Genomic DNA, 15,428 nt, shown 5'->3' on the forward strand with positions numbered 1-15,428 from the left:
CCCCGAGGGGGCGACATTGAAGACACACTGTCGCGAAATGAGGCTACGCTAATAGTAAAATTCAACACACCCATGGACGGTCTTAATGAAATTTCAGAATTTTATCGGCTTTAAATATATACTCTGAAACGTCTTTATATAAGTAACAGGAACAATCCCAATGTTAGCCCCACCCACCCGACTGACACTTCGGACCAGGTGGTTGCCCCGCCGGCATATGGAACACTGTGGCCAAATTCCCTTTTTCGGTAATATATTACATGCGTTGGATTAAAGAAACGAAAAGAGACCAGCAGATTTTGACAACAATGATCAATTCCATCTTATGTCAGTGGAGAAATGTATTAGTGAACTACAAATCCCACAATTCCCTGAAACAGGAAGTAAGGAGGACACCGATATGTTTTAACAGTAACATGGACCTGACGGCGTCAGTCTTCTGAATTAAGGCACGGAGGCTGCTTGGCGTGGACAAACCGTTGTCGCTACATTGATTGAGCAAAAGGTGATTATAGCGAGACATTGCGGTTATTTTTAACCTCGGGTTGCAACTTGAACGGAGACCTAATAACAATATCCTTGGTTCCAACAGGCGTGACAACTTGCTTGCCCTTCGTCATTCAAACGCTGGATTCTGAACACGCCATAACACAAGTAGGACGCCCCTGCCTGCTTTTTCGAACAAGTACAATAAAACACGACCTCTGCCCTCACTGATATAAAATCTTTTATCACAACAGATTTTCACTCCCCATGAGCCATAGGCTGTTTTGAGACCGAAGCCTGGGAGTATATTTGATTTTGTTGGTGTTCATATAGAGTTTGTAAATAGAATTGACCTTTGATATTAAGTGTAGCTTGTTTTTGTTTCAGCGCCCAGTCTCAAAGAAATTCGAGCACCTTTGAGGTAGGATTAGGCGTTCCCCCTTTTTTGATTCAGAAGTGAGATAGGGTGGGTCTTCTATCAGACTGACTCATGCCTGTGCTTTCTATTCACAGCTACGTGGTCCTGATGAGATTTCCCCCAAACTAGGGGTTATCGAAACGCGTAGACCTTCTTCATACAGCATTAGGAATGTTGTGCAAAAATTTAATTGCTGCCTAATTTTGAAAAAGTATTTTCCGATGCTGTTTTGTTGTGTAAATTGAATTGTAAATAATGAGTTTGCATTAACTGATGTAAAGTATATTCTTGTGTAATATAGTTTGTATGAATGAGTGAATGAGAGGTTGTGAATGAGAGAATTGTTGTTGTGAGTTAAAGTGGAGTAAAATAAGCAATGTCTTCGAATTAATGTGAATTTTTTCTAATAATGTTTTGACAAAATAATTTGATTAAAATCATTTGATTGATTCCGGACAAACAAGTGTCCTGAGAGTTACTGTTTAGTTCAGTAGGTCGAGTGGTCATCCTAGACCCCAGTACAAAGAATTGGCAATAGTGGTGCTCGTTTTTGGTTTTTGTGAGGCTGCAGACAAGGCACCACCACAGGGGAAAAAGGACAGGAATGCACCACATTGGATAAATGCAGTGCATTCCTGCCCTTTCCCTGTGACGCAGGGCAGGGCATCTAGGTAACTTTCTGCTCTGCCCTTCGAAACAATTCTCTTAAATAAGCTCCTAGTGTTCAATTTAGCCACTGCATTGCACTATGCTAGTGTTTTACTGGTTATGGACCCTTAAAAATGTTACTCTTTTTTTATCTGCTAAGGCACTGGAATAGCAAAACATGTCCATATTCTCTAACAAAAACGTTATATGTCTTAACAGACTTACTTTACTTTTGCCTCAAAGAGAGGCTCATGTTTGCTATGAACATTCTAAAGGTTTCCTATTTAGGGAAAAATCTCATTTCCTGTGACCTTCCACTTCATCCTACATTTTGGACTGACATTTTAAATGATATCAGAGCACATAGCATTTGCTGCTATCTTCTTCAGTGAGAAGTATTTTAGTGAATGTTTTCTGCTTGGATCCACCATCATTTCTCAAAGTGAACCTCCATTGTGATGGACTTTTCGTTAGCATTCTTGTCTATAATCAGTAATATTGTGCAAAACAATAAGTCCTGGAATATTTAGATGAGTGATCGAGACTCAACAACAGACCATCCACAATCTTTTCATGCTTAAAAGCCACACAAGAAGTATGTTGATGGTTAGTAGTGGTCTCTGGGCTACCAACCTACCAACTATGTGACAAAGCTCAACTAGTTAGGAAACATCTGATATTGAAATATTATACTAATTTAAAACTATGATTTTGGGTACATGTGAAATAGACTCAGTAGTGAAATAGTGGTTTTAAGTTTTGCACTTAGCTCCCGCAAAGCAGGTGCATCATACTCTTTATATGTTTCTCTTTAAAAATGCTATGTACTCTAACTAACTTCACTCCTAATTTAAAAGGATAACGGCCACAGACTTCCCTAAATCATAGAGTCTAGGATGTGAAAAGAAGAGAATAGGCTTGCTACTCGTTAGTTTGGGATACATATGGACTGAAAGATAGCTAGGTTTCTATTTTGTCCTTTTTTTCCCAAAACAAAAGGCCTGATTTAGATCTCACAAGAATGGTTAATCCGTCACAACGGTGACAAATATTCCATCCACCAAAATATAAATCCCATTATGCCCTATGGAATTTATATTTCAGTGGACGGGATATCCGTGACCCTTGTGACAGAGTAACTCATCCACCGAGATCTAAATCAGGCCCATAGTTTGTTTTTAAATTATCAAACAAACCCTGTGGAAGATGGTGCAGAACTATCTGCATACTTCCAGATGCTATTTGATGTAGTGATCATGAGTTCGAGCCTTTATTGGCTCCAAGCACACACAAAAAGATCTGGAACCCTTATGCCAGCTGTGGTTGTTGTTATGTATCAGTCCAAATATTTAAAGGGGTCCTTCCAATGCTCTAATTTCTAATCATTAGAGTATTCTGATTGAAAGGGCTTAGGTGTTTCCTATCTGTTAGCAAATTATTTTTGTATACTATTCTCTGTAGACTACTAATTCATTGGGGGTAATGCATATCATCTCCCAACAGTAAACGAACTTCGAAAGCAAGCATTCTCTCCCTACTTGAATTTATTTGAAACATTGCTAGCTCATCAATAATGAGAACTGAAATGGACAAACTTTGATTCATTACTACCACACAATTTATTTTGAATTCAAAAAATGGCTATTTATACTGAAAGGACTCATACAAAAGGATCTAAAGGTCTACCAGGTAGTGATAACGGAAGCAATAAAAAAACATCAATAATCAATACCATTTTGATGTGAAATGTTCATAAGAAATGTTTGCAATGTAATTGATGAAGTTTATATTTCTCATTTGTTTTAGAGAAAAAAGTAAAACAACATTACAATTATTGTCCGCACTGGAGAGATGAGACAAACTCAGTGCAACATCTGAAAAGACCAACAACCATTTTAAAACATCAGCTTATCACCGGCCCCAGACAGTGGTATAGCAATTGTTTCATAGGCACTGGTGCAACTGAGTTCAATTGACCCCACCCTCCTGTTGAACAGTACAAAACAGCCATAATTTGGGTGCATTGGTACCCTAGGACTCCTGAGTGTGGGTGCTACTGCTGCACGTAGGACACTTTAACAACTTATCCTATAGTCAGTAGCAGCTGCTACCAGACAGGATTAGAAGGGCTGGGAGAGGGGAGTAAAAAAGATTAAAAAATAAAAATAAAATATATACCTGGAGTAGCACTGGCCGTCACCTCTATCCGTTCATCTTCCTCGAGGTCGGCAGCAGGAAGCACCCGGGCTCCCACGCTCCCCACAGCCAATCACAATGCTGCAATGCAGAGTTGTGATTGGTCTGAGCGCTGTGGTTTGGCACTCAGCCAGGGAATGGGAGGCCGGGCATGTTCTCCGCCCAGGCTGTAATGCAGCCTGGGTGGAGAACATATAAAGTGCGCATGACACGTTGGCCAGCCCAAGAGGGCCAGCCAACGCGTCATGCGCACTTACAGAGTGCACTCACCACTCTTTCCCCGGCAGTGCTCCGGCTCCACACCAGCTGAGCACTCCAATAGGAAAAATAAAATGATAATAATGCTGCTTTATTATCATATTATTTTTCCTCTTTCAACTGCTCGTAGAGCAGTGTGGCAACGCTCCTCCAGCCAAGGAACCGCCGCTTCCTATTGTACACGGAAATAAAAGAACACACAACCATGCATCAGCTTGCCTTACTACATCATCTGCTCCCTGCAAACTCTAGCCCTTGCTCCTTTCTCCGGTCCCTGACTGAACTTGCATATTAATGGTGCACGTTTAGTCCCAGGATTTAAGAGCAATAGGAGCTGCTATCCCCAGAGATAGAAGTGCCTCAGTATAAAACCCATATGAGAAAACCACCACGCTCCAAAGTCTGCAAACCATGCCTTCCCAAACTATACTGAGTAAGACCCAAAGGATGGTGATATCTATGGCGACAGACTGCATATGGGGCAGCAGAAATCAGGGAAGAAATGGAAGGTGCCTCGGTGACTTTCTTATGTGTCTGCATGCTGAAATCAATGTCTCACCAACTGTTCATTTAATCACTTTTTCTCCTAAATTCATAGGAAATAACATTTTGCATGCAACCATATGTTCTGGCTTATGATTGTGAGTGCTGCGTCTGAAACTATGGGCAGGCCATGAGCTAGACCTGCCTTCTCTTTTCTCCCATCGCTCTGAATATCATGTACATCCATCACACTGTAACACACACAATAAAGCTTTGTGTGATTTACATTGTTTTCACTTTGTTATGGACTGTTCTAGTGCCATACAAAGAGTAAAGTATTGCCAGTTCACAAATAATGTATCCAATATTGTGTATCATGTAGATTATATGTGAGGTCATTGAATCGGACTTCACATGCCCATCTGTTAGCAATACATCACCAGCAAACAGTGGAATCTAACTTGATTCATAAGGGCAGGCATCAGATCAGCATTGTTACTTTTGGTTGCACACACCCGTGTATATTTGACCTTACTATTTATAGCAAAATCCTTCACATTAAGATTCTCTTAAAATCCTTTAATTACATGTTTGGACATATTACCATAATGTTAGCTACTTGCAAAGCTAAAGAATTTTCAGTTTTGACACCAGCTATAAAACTTTAGGAGGATTGATTTATGAGAAAAAAGTCCTCTCTAGTTCACTTCGAACACATTACAGTTTGTGTTCCCTCTTTTTTCTTCTACTCTCATACTGCTTAAGAGAAAGTGGGGTGAATTGGTTTCTACCACAAATAGTAAATTCACTATCTTGTTAACTGCATTCAAATGTTTCAGTAGTTTAAACCTATGCTCAACCTGTGGTACAGAACAGACAGGCTTAAACTAAATAAAATGTGCAAAGAAAGAATTTATAAGAACTAAAACAGATAATAAGTCAAAAACAGAACAAAGTAAGAATCTCACTCCAGTTTACAAAACATGGAGAAAGTTTTAATAAGCAAAATAACACCAAAATATCAAACATCCAATAAGGGGAACCTTAGAAATGATTTGTCAAAGATGTAAGTGAAAATAGCACCAAATAGGGGAAAGCACTAATGATAATTAATGGTCATGTCAAACCGGAACTTCCACATGATTTTATGCCATCTGCAATGGAGCACGGGTTGGATACAGAAAGTAGAAAGGCCCCACTAGGTCCTGGAAGTAGGAAGCTTTGAAAAGTTTCTAAGTCCCAGTCTGAAAAAGAGACTTTGCTATTTTCTGAGGTAAAGTCTTCTCCACGTGGGAAAAACTCTCCTTGAACATCCATTTTTAAAAAGGTCCCAAACATCTTTTGATGCCCAAACAACAACAGAAGTACACTTCCAAGCCCCCAGATCTCTCAGGGGAGCCCTTAGAGATCTCAGAGTAACATACAGAGGGCACCAGGCTTGGCCAAAACTAATACAATCTGCAATACTATTGCAGTCAGACAGTTAGGCCTCCAGCTGCACTTCTCCTCTTCTGGGGTAATTTATTAAGAAGATAAAGAGCATTTTTAACAAGAACAATTCTCAGCTATGCTATGAGAAGCAGCAGATACAAACTGCAACATGATAGCCAGAGCTTTGCTAGTGAAACGAAAATATGTATGTTACAATCCCCTGCCAAGTGTTTACACTTAAAGTAATACACAAAATGAATTCCCCAACTCCTCCTTACTTACTCTGGAGCCTGGTGAGGGGGAAAAGCTGATGCAAACTGCTATATGTTTGCCAGAGCTGGGCTAGTGACATGTAAATATCTTTGTTTTAGTCCCCTTCAAGGTGTAGCAAGTCATACTACTACACTAAATTGATTCTCCAACACCTCCATACTGACTCTGAGGTACTCTCATTAGCAACTATAGGCAATGAGACAAGAGGGGAGAGAGTATTTTGGGCAGGAGCACTTTGCAGAGTGGATATGAGGAACAGCTCATTTAAATTGCAATTTGATTGGCAGGTGTTAATAGCCTCTGTAATATAAATTCCCCCCACCTCTTTACTGTCCAGAGCTGAAGATGCAAAACATGTGGTGCCATGTAATAATCTCAGAATTATTGGGCTTCTAGAGCGTACTGGAGGCACTGCTGCGCATGATTGATTTTCTGGAAAAATGGATTAGAAAAACAGTGTCTCCAGAGGGCGTTTCTTCTTACTATGCCTTAGAATTAGCTAAACTGTAGTGATTCAGTCGGAGTCGATGTAGTTGAAGAATAAGTTTAATGCAACAGGTGCTGCGCAGCAGCTCACAGCCAGGCAGATCCTCGATAAAACAGTTAGTCATTTGAAACACGTTCTAAATGGAATTAAAGGGAAGAAGGAAAAGAACATAGAGGGTAGAGAGTTCCAGAAAGACTAGAAAGGAAACCTATCAGAACACTACATTATCCTCTCTCCTACAAAACAAAAAGGAATGAAAGAAAAGAGCAAGAGAGGAGAACAAGGAACATTAGCGAAACCTAGCAGGAGTACTCCTACGAGGTGGGACAGGGACAGAAGAAGTGGAAGGCAAAACAGAATCATCATGAGAAGACTGGTGATTGACAATGGGTTCGCCCACCTTGACAACCCTGGCAGCATTCCACCAATTCTTCATATTGACTCTCACAGAGTTGCCACAAACTTTGTCAATGACAAGAGGTTCGGAAAACTTGGGATTACCCTTGGTGGAGTGAGTAGGTAATTTAATCTGAATTCTTTCACCCACCTTGAATGTTTGAGAAACCACTTTCTTCCTGGAGTCAAAATCATTTTTCTGTTTGGATTGGGCATGTATAACGTTGGACCTAGCAACTTCATCCACCTTGTCAATGGAATTCAATTTAACCCAACGTGACATCCACCCAGGACAAACCTTCGAACATGGTTTTCTCCCACATAACAACTCGAAAGGGGACACTTTGGTGGAGGAATGAGGCGTGGTGCGATAGAACCACAACATTGATCTAACTGCGTTGGGCACATGACAGTGCTGAGCAATGGCCCACTGAATGCAACTGTTGAGGACTCTGTTCATACGCTCAACAAGACCGTTCGTCTGAGGGTGATAAAGTGCACTCCTCAGATGATCAATCCCACTTAGACCAATAAAAGAACTAAACTCTTGACTGATAAACTGCGAACCATTATCACTTACGATATAGGAAGGAAAACCCTCACGCAAAAACAAGTCCTTCAAAAAGTCGATCACATTCTTGGAATTGGCTTCGCTAACAAAGCAGACTTCTGGCCATTTTGAATAATAGTCAACAGCGACTATCGCAAACCTGGAGGAAGGGGGAAGTAAATAGAACGGACCTACCAAATCAATACCTATTTTTTCCCATGGCCTATTAGGAAAAGGGATGGGTTGCAAAGGAGGAGAACGTGTTTTCAAACATTTCTCAGCACTGGAACAGACAACGCACTCCGCAACAACAGTTTCAATGTCTTGATCCATCCTGGGCCACCAGTAATGTTCTCTAACCCTTCTTTTTGTCAACGTCTTGCCAAGATGACCCTCATGCGCACCCTTAACAATCCTGATCCTAAGGTCACTAGGAGGAATCAGTCTATCACCGCGCATGAGAAGACCACCCTCAATAGAGAGCTCTTCAGACACTTTGACAAAGGTTTGAAGGGAAACATGAACATTCTTCTCCCTTGGCCATCCATCTCTAACATATTTGATCACTTCATTGAGAAGGACATCATTGGACAAATGCTCCCTCCATTCTCCCTCATTTGTGGAACGCATATCATCCATGCCAACAAAAGCGACAAAGCAGTCTTCCTCATCATAATCCTCCTCGCAATCTCCATCACAGTCAACGTCAACAGGATTCCTTGAAAGGTAATCAGCCCTTGTGTTTTTGTTACCCCGTATGTAGCTGACCTCAAAGTCATACTGAAGTAGTTTAGTAGAAAGTCTAGCAATTCATGGGGAGTGTTCTTTGATGCGGACACCAGTAAGGATAGAAACTAAAGGACTATGATCAGTCCTCAAACGGAAATGCTTACCCCAGATGTATGGATTGAACTTCCTTATTGCCCACCAGCAGGCAAGGAGTTCCTTTTCAATAACCGCAAAATTAGATTCAGCTCCACGAAGAACTCTCGAGGCATATCCTAGAGTATGCTCAACACCACCAACTTCCTGAGTAAGGACCGCCCCTAAACCAAACCCACTGGCATCCACGGTGATGGTGCACAACAAATTGGGGTTAAAGGGCTTCAAAACTTTCGAACCGGTCAATTCTTGTTTGATCCAGGAAAAAACTCTTTCACAATTGGCATCCCAAATAAAAGGAACTTCCCTCTTAAGCATGTTGGACAGTGGTTGTACTTTGGAGGCATAATCAGGTATAAACCTGGCATAAAACTCACAAAGTCCAATGAATGACTTCAAGCTACTTTTGTCTTTGGGTGCGGGACTATCAACAATCGCTTTAACCAGACGAGGCCTAGGTTCCACACCTTTTTCAGACAATACATGACCTAGATACTCTACCTTTGGTGCTCTAAAAACGCACTTTTCTTTCTTTAAAACAACACCAGCATTGCCCAAAGCTTTCAAAACCTCCCTCAGAATTTCATCATGGGCATCGCAAGTTTTTCCATGAATGAGCACATCGTCCTGGAAAACTACAACTCCATCAATATCTTTCAAAATGTTAGTCATAATCCTTTGAAAAACGGCTGCCGCAGAGGCTAACCCAAAGGGCATACGGCAGTATTGGAAGGAACCTACAGGGGATACAAAGGCAGTGAAATGTCTGGAAGCAGGATCTAGAACCACCTGGTGGTATGCAGATGCCAAATCTAATTTGCTGAACCACTTGGAACCATCAATAAGTGACAACATGTCAGGGATTTTGGGGAGGGGGAATGAATCGACCCAGATGTTCTTATTTAGACTGTGTAAGTCGACACAGACGCGAAGTTCCCCATTCTTTTTCTTAGCGACCACTAAAGGAGAAAGCCATAGGGAAGATTCGATGGGTTCGATTATCCCTCTACTGCAAAGATCAAAAAGCTCTGACTCAAGTTGATCTCTCACACTGAATGGGACGTTTCTCAGTTTATGTTTAATAGGGATGGTGTTGTCTTTGACACGAATGGTGTGCATAAACCCTTTCACTTCTCCCAATTTATTACAAAAAACGGAAGGAAAATCTTTAGCTAAGGTGTAGATAAAATCATCATTCTGAGTGGAGGGAACATTACTTGTAGTGGGCAGGTCATCAGTCTGAACGACTGCAATGGAGATGGGGTCTTTAGTACCAGGACGGAGAACCATCTTAAACAAACCTTGGTGGAACCAACCAAGGATGTTTAGGCCTTTGATTGAGACATACACTTTGCCAAAAATGTTCCTCCCTCTGAATTCAATAGAGTCCTCAAAATAGCCCTTGAGTTCAATTTTCCTACCCTCATAGTTGAGAGGAAGCCTGTCAGGAGGAAAAAGTTTGCGGTCACCCCAAACTTCTTCGAAGAGTTCTTGGGTCAACATGGTTATCCAGGCCCCTGAGTCTACTAATAAACAAACTACCTTATCTCCAATGCCAAATTCAGTGTAAGGATCCACACATTCAGACTCAGGATCGTCAATACTGACGCTAACAACAGCAACCATATCCTTTAAATCATCTTGGATGCTAGTATCATGTTGATGGTAGTCAGAAACATAAGCCACAGAAGTGGTAGTATGGTTATTGTTCCACTGTTTGTTGAACTGAGGAAAAGAAGAATTTCTTTTTACACTTTGGCAAACTTAAGCAAAATGGCCCGTTCTACCACACAATCTACATGTGACACTTCTGGCTGGACAAGGACGCCCTGACTTTGAATGAGGAAAATTCCCACATTTAAAACAAATATTAGTTTGTTTAAAAAATTTGTTGTCAGTACGACCAAAAGTATTTGTCTTATTGTCGACAACTTTAACAGCACTAATAACAGTTTCTTCTTTACTAAAGGATGTAGAAGACTTTCCATCAAGTTCTTTAACAGAGAGTTTAGAAAATTCAATACTTTTTGCTACACGTACAGTTTCTTCGAGAGAGGGGTTACCTAAAGAAAGCAATTTTTGTTGAATATTCTTATCTAAACATTTACAAATGTACTGATCTCTAATCATTTAGTCTCGAAAATTTTCACATTCGCACTCCGCACTCAGTATTCTGAGTGTAGAGATGAAATCTTCCACCTTTTCACCTTGCTTCTGTTCGCATTTGTAAAATTTATGTCTGACGACAACTAAACTGGGTTTGATATCGAAATGTAATTCAAGGAGTTTAACAGTTGGTTATAGTCATCCAAGTCCTCCTCGCCAGGAGAGAGTACTAGAGGAGGTAAATGTTTAAAAATTGAACGACCTTCAAATCCAAGACTGTTTAATAGAAGATATTTCTTCCTTTCCGCCCTGTATCTGGAAGCAACAATAGCTCCTAAGTAAGTAGTGAACGCATCAAACCATTTTTTCCAAATAATAGGGGGATCACCAGGAAGATCAAGGTAAGGTGGTGGAGGAGAAACTGCTTGCATACTCATCACTGTAGTTATAACTTGAAGTTTGCTTATGAATATAAAGAAGTAATAAACAAGAAAAATTAATTAAATGAATACTTTGATCTAAATTATGTAACACAAAAAAAAAACCAACTTCAATATTGCGTTGGCGTAATGTAAATGATATGAAAGTCAGTTCATCGTTGAAATAGTTAGAACCCAAAAGGTCAGAGGCTTGACGTCACTCACTCAGTAACTCCGTTGAGGTACTGTTCAGCACTGGCAGAAGTGACCCGATGGTTGTTTGCTCCGTTAACGTGTGGTGCAGAACAACTCTGTTGACGTGTGGTGCAGAACACAAAGGGACTTCATTACATGGCTCCACACGAAGTGACTCCGTTGAAATACACGTTGGTTTGAACGCGTCAAAGTTTGTTTGCGCGTTAACACTTTTTCCAATAAAGTTAAAATTGAAAAACAATGTGATCCACAAAATGGCGTCTTGCGACGCGTTTCACCAAAATAACGTTGCGTTCCAGTGACGTGTCTAACAGTCAAGATGTATGCTGGTACGCTAACTGCGTTGCGCCGTAAATGGTTTACGTGTAAACTGATGGCTGCGCACGAACAGGTACGCTAACAACGTAGGCCAGACAAGCAGGAAACGCAAGTGATGCTGGCGAGCAGGCCGAAGGCACAGAATACTCGTTTTGAAGGAGAGCTGCTACCGTTTCGAGTAAATAATTTCAAAATTGTACAGTACCTTGACCAATTTACTTGGAGAGTAAATTGTTTGAAGAGGTGGTGAAGTACAAAAGAGAATGTGTCAATTCTCGGGGGTATTTCACGTCTCTGTGTAGTGGATTGGTACGAATCTTGCTTCTTTGATGCACGCGTGGATAGCAGACACCTGTAGACGATCGTCGCCACGTTTTTTGTAGTGATTCAGTCGGAGTCGATGTAGTTGAAGAATAAGTTTAATGCAACAGGTGCTGCGCAGCAGCTCACAGCCAGGCAGATACTCGATAAAACAGTTAGTAATTTGAAACACTTTCTAAATGGAATTAAAGGGAAGAAGGAAAAGAACATAGAGGGTAGAGAGTTCCAGAAAGACTAGAAAGGAAACCTATCAGAACACTACATAAACCTGTCCCCTCACGGCACCCACTGCCTGATGCGGCCCCCCACCCAGTGGTGACAAAACGTGTGCACTATTGGCACTGAGATCATATTCTTACTCAGGCCAGACACTGTGGAGACATCATGGCCTCTTTTGTCAATGGTAAGAAACATCTTCTCCTACTAGGTATAACTTATGCTATGTTGTTTTTTGCAAGATTGAGGGTGACCTTGGGAGATGAGGTAAAATATTTCACGTACCTATGGGATTGGATAGATAGTCTGCCTCAACGGAAATAAGAACTCGCACTGAAAGTAGATGGTTAAGCAGGCAGCCAGCTCTGAAAGAAGCTAAAATTACCCAGAGGGCTGCTTTATCGCAGTCGCAAGTGTGTGTGAACAACGGCAGGTAATGCAGGGGGTGGCTGCCTTGATTAAGAGGGGCTTCGCTCCATCATCTGTTAATGGAGAAAGAGAACAGCATGACTCAGACTCTGACCAAACATCAGTCTCATCTCTAGGATCAACTGCATTTTTTCCAAAGATTACTCCGGGCGCATCAGATGAGATAATCTGAAAGAACTGCTTTCATTTGGCTACACATGGATGTTGATTGGAATGTTGACAGAGAACTGTTCAATACTGGCATAGTTGTGTTACAGGGATCAGGCATGAAGTGACAATTGTGTGCAGGGCCCAATTGTATTATGCAGATGGTGTGCTATGGTATGTGGGGCCCAATGTTGAGGTGAATATAACGTTTGCAATCTGCAGATAGTGTGTTGTGGAGCTGGGAAGAGCCTGGGCAGGCACTCCCCCGCATTGTTTATGTGCATGTAATGCATGCACATAAGTGGACAGTTTTCAACTAGTTAGGATTGGGAGTCATTTGCTCTGGTCCTGGAGAAGAAGGGGAGTAGGGTTAGTTGTATTTGTTTATGTTTTATTTAAAATAATGTTTCCCCTGCCTGCTGCTCTAGGATACTTTTGTCAGAAGGAAGGGTCCTTGTCATTAGAGCTGGACTATCCCTTACCCTTGATACCTTCATTTAGCATCCTTTGTGAAATATAACTTATTCTCCTGAAATGTCGAGGGTCTTAAGAGGCGGGGAGCACACATTGCCCTATTGTAGGAAACCCATCTTACGAGGGCTGAAAGATTGGCTCTCCATAAGTGGTCCCGGGGTCAGGTGAGTGCTACAAGTTACTCTGCCTTTGCTGGAGGAGTTTTGCTGTGGGTAAGACCGGTGGGTATCTAGCCAGAAAACTACTGAGATTGTAGACCCAGAGTGTAGATACGTGTTAATTACAGGAAGGTGGCTTGACACAACTTAACAATAGTTGGAATCTATGCTCCCAATACTGATTGAAGGGGGAGTTTGCAGAGCTTTCTAGGGTTTAGGCTCTTTCCTTGACCCAGTCGATAATACTGAGTGGAGATTTTAATTGTGTTGCAGACCCTGCTCTTCATCATTCCCATCCACCCTTGGGGGATTCCTGGTTGCCCGGTTGGTCCGTACCTTCTCTGGTTGGCAGAGACAGTGAGGGCTGGTAGACTCTTGGAGGCAACGTCACCCTGTTGATCGAGACTACTAGTTCTATTCTGGTATGCATGAGGGTCATGTTCGAATTGGTACCGTTTCATGTACTCAGACTGTTCATGGAATGGTACAAAGTGTAGAATATTTGTATCAATCAATATCAGATTATAACCCAGTGTTACTCTCTATGAATTGGGAGTGTGAGCAAGCACGCATTCTGGACAGGTGATTACGATTGGAGGCATTGACTGACCCCGTCGTCCAAAAAAACGTGTTTATATTGCAGACAATGCTGGGTCTGCTTCATCCCCTTTGATTGAGTTGGATGCATTTAAAACTGTGATCAGAGATCGATGTATTGCGGAAGTGGTTGGGGTGCAACATACACTAATAGGTGTGGTTGAAAAGCAGGAAAAGGCACTGTGGGACCTCTAACAATGGAGATCGGGAAATCCCACTCTTAAGCTCCTGTTCCTTGAGGCAAAGGCATTACTGGCAGCCTGAGTTGAGAGGTTCTGTTGTTTCGATTACAGGAAGCACCTGACTTGTGCACATGCGGAGCATGACAAAGCAGGCACCTTATTAGTTTGGCTTATTAACCTGAAAAATAGAGGTTCCATAATGTTAGAGCTCAAATCAAACACTGATGAGCCTCAATACAGCCAATCTGCCATCAATACTAGATTCCACAAATATTATGCATCCCTCTATGCCCCATCACACAAGATACCACCTAAGGCTATTGAAGACTTCCTGAAACTATGTCACCTACGGGTGCTTTCGAAAGGAAGATGCAGCTGAACTAGGGAAGGATATTATATTAGAGGAAGTAGGAGCTGCCATGAAAAGTATTGCACACTGTAAAGTTCAAGGGACGGACGGCCTACCTGTGGAGTTGTTTGCCACATATGGGGACACTTTGTCTCTGAAATTAGTAGAACTCTACTCTGCAGCTCGAAAAGCTGGCCTTCTTCCTGTATTAACATTTGAAGCTTTTATTATCCCATTATTGAAACCAGACCACCCTCCCACAAATGTCAGAGCTTATCTGCCTTTGTCCATGCTTAATATGGACAACAAAATTATTGGTAGAATTCTAGTGACCCGTCTCCCGCCCCGCATGCCCACCTTAATTCACATAGATCAAACAGGATTTATTCCTAAATGCAATACTGTGCTTAATATCCATAGACGCCTTTCACTTATGAATGAAAATTTTGTAGATAAACGGACAGCAACTGTTATGGCAAATAGATACAGAGAAGGCCTTTGACAGTCTGAGTTGGGACTTCCTTTATTGAGTAATGGCTCGTATGGGGTTGGTTCCTGGATGTATACACTGTGTCAGACTTCTCTACACAGGACCCACAGCACAGGTTTTCTCTTGCAGAACTAGATCTGATTCATATGAGGTGAAATGAGGCAACTAGGCAGGGGTGTCCACTCTCCTTCTTATTATTATTTGGCATTGCAATGGAGGCCTTGGTCAGCAGTGCTCGCACAGGGGGATTTTATCAAGCATTAGAGGATCATCTCATTATGCAGCATTTTATGTTGATGACATACTATTGTTTCTGAACGATGTTTGAATGGATTTAACTGGTGCAATAAATTTGCTAGAGCGCTTTGGTGTAGTCTCAAGCCTACACATTATTTGGCAGAAATCCCATCTGTTGCCTCTCTGTGGAGATATAGCTCCTCCTCAAAACCAAAATGGACTTGTCTGGAACCCTACATGTATAAAATACTTAGGAATTAA

This window comes from Lissotriton helveticus, chromosome 2_1 (assembly GCF_964261635.1).
Source record: "Lissotriton helveticus chromosome 2_1, aLisHel1.1, whole genome shotgun sequence".
Classification (NCBI taxonomy): domain Eukaryota; kingdom Metazoa; phylum Chordata; class Amphibia; order Caudata; family Salamandridae; genus Lissotriton; species Lissotriton helveticus.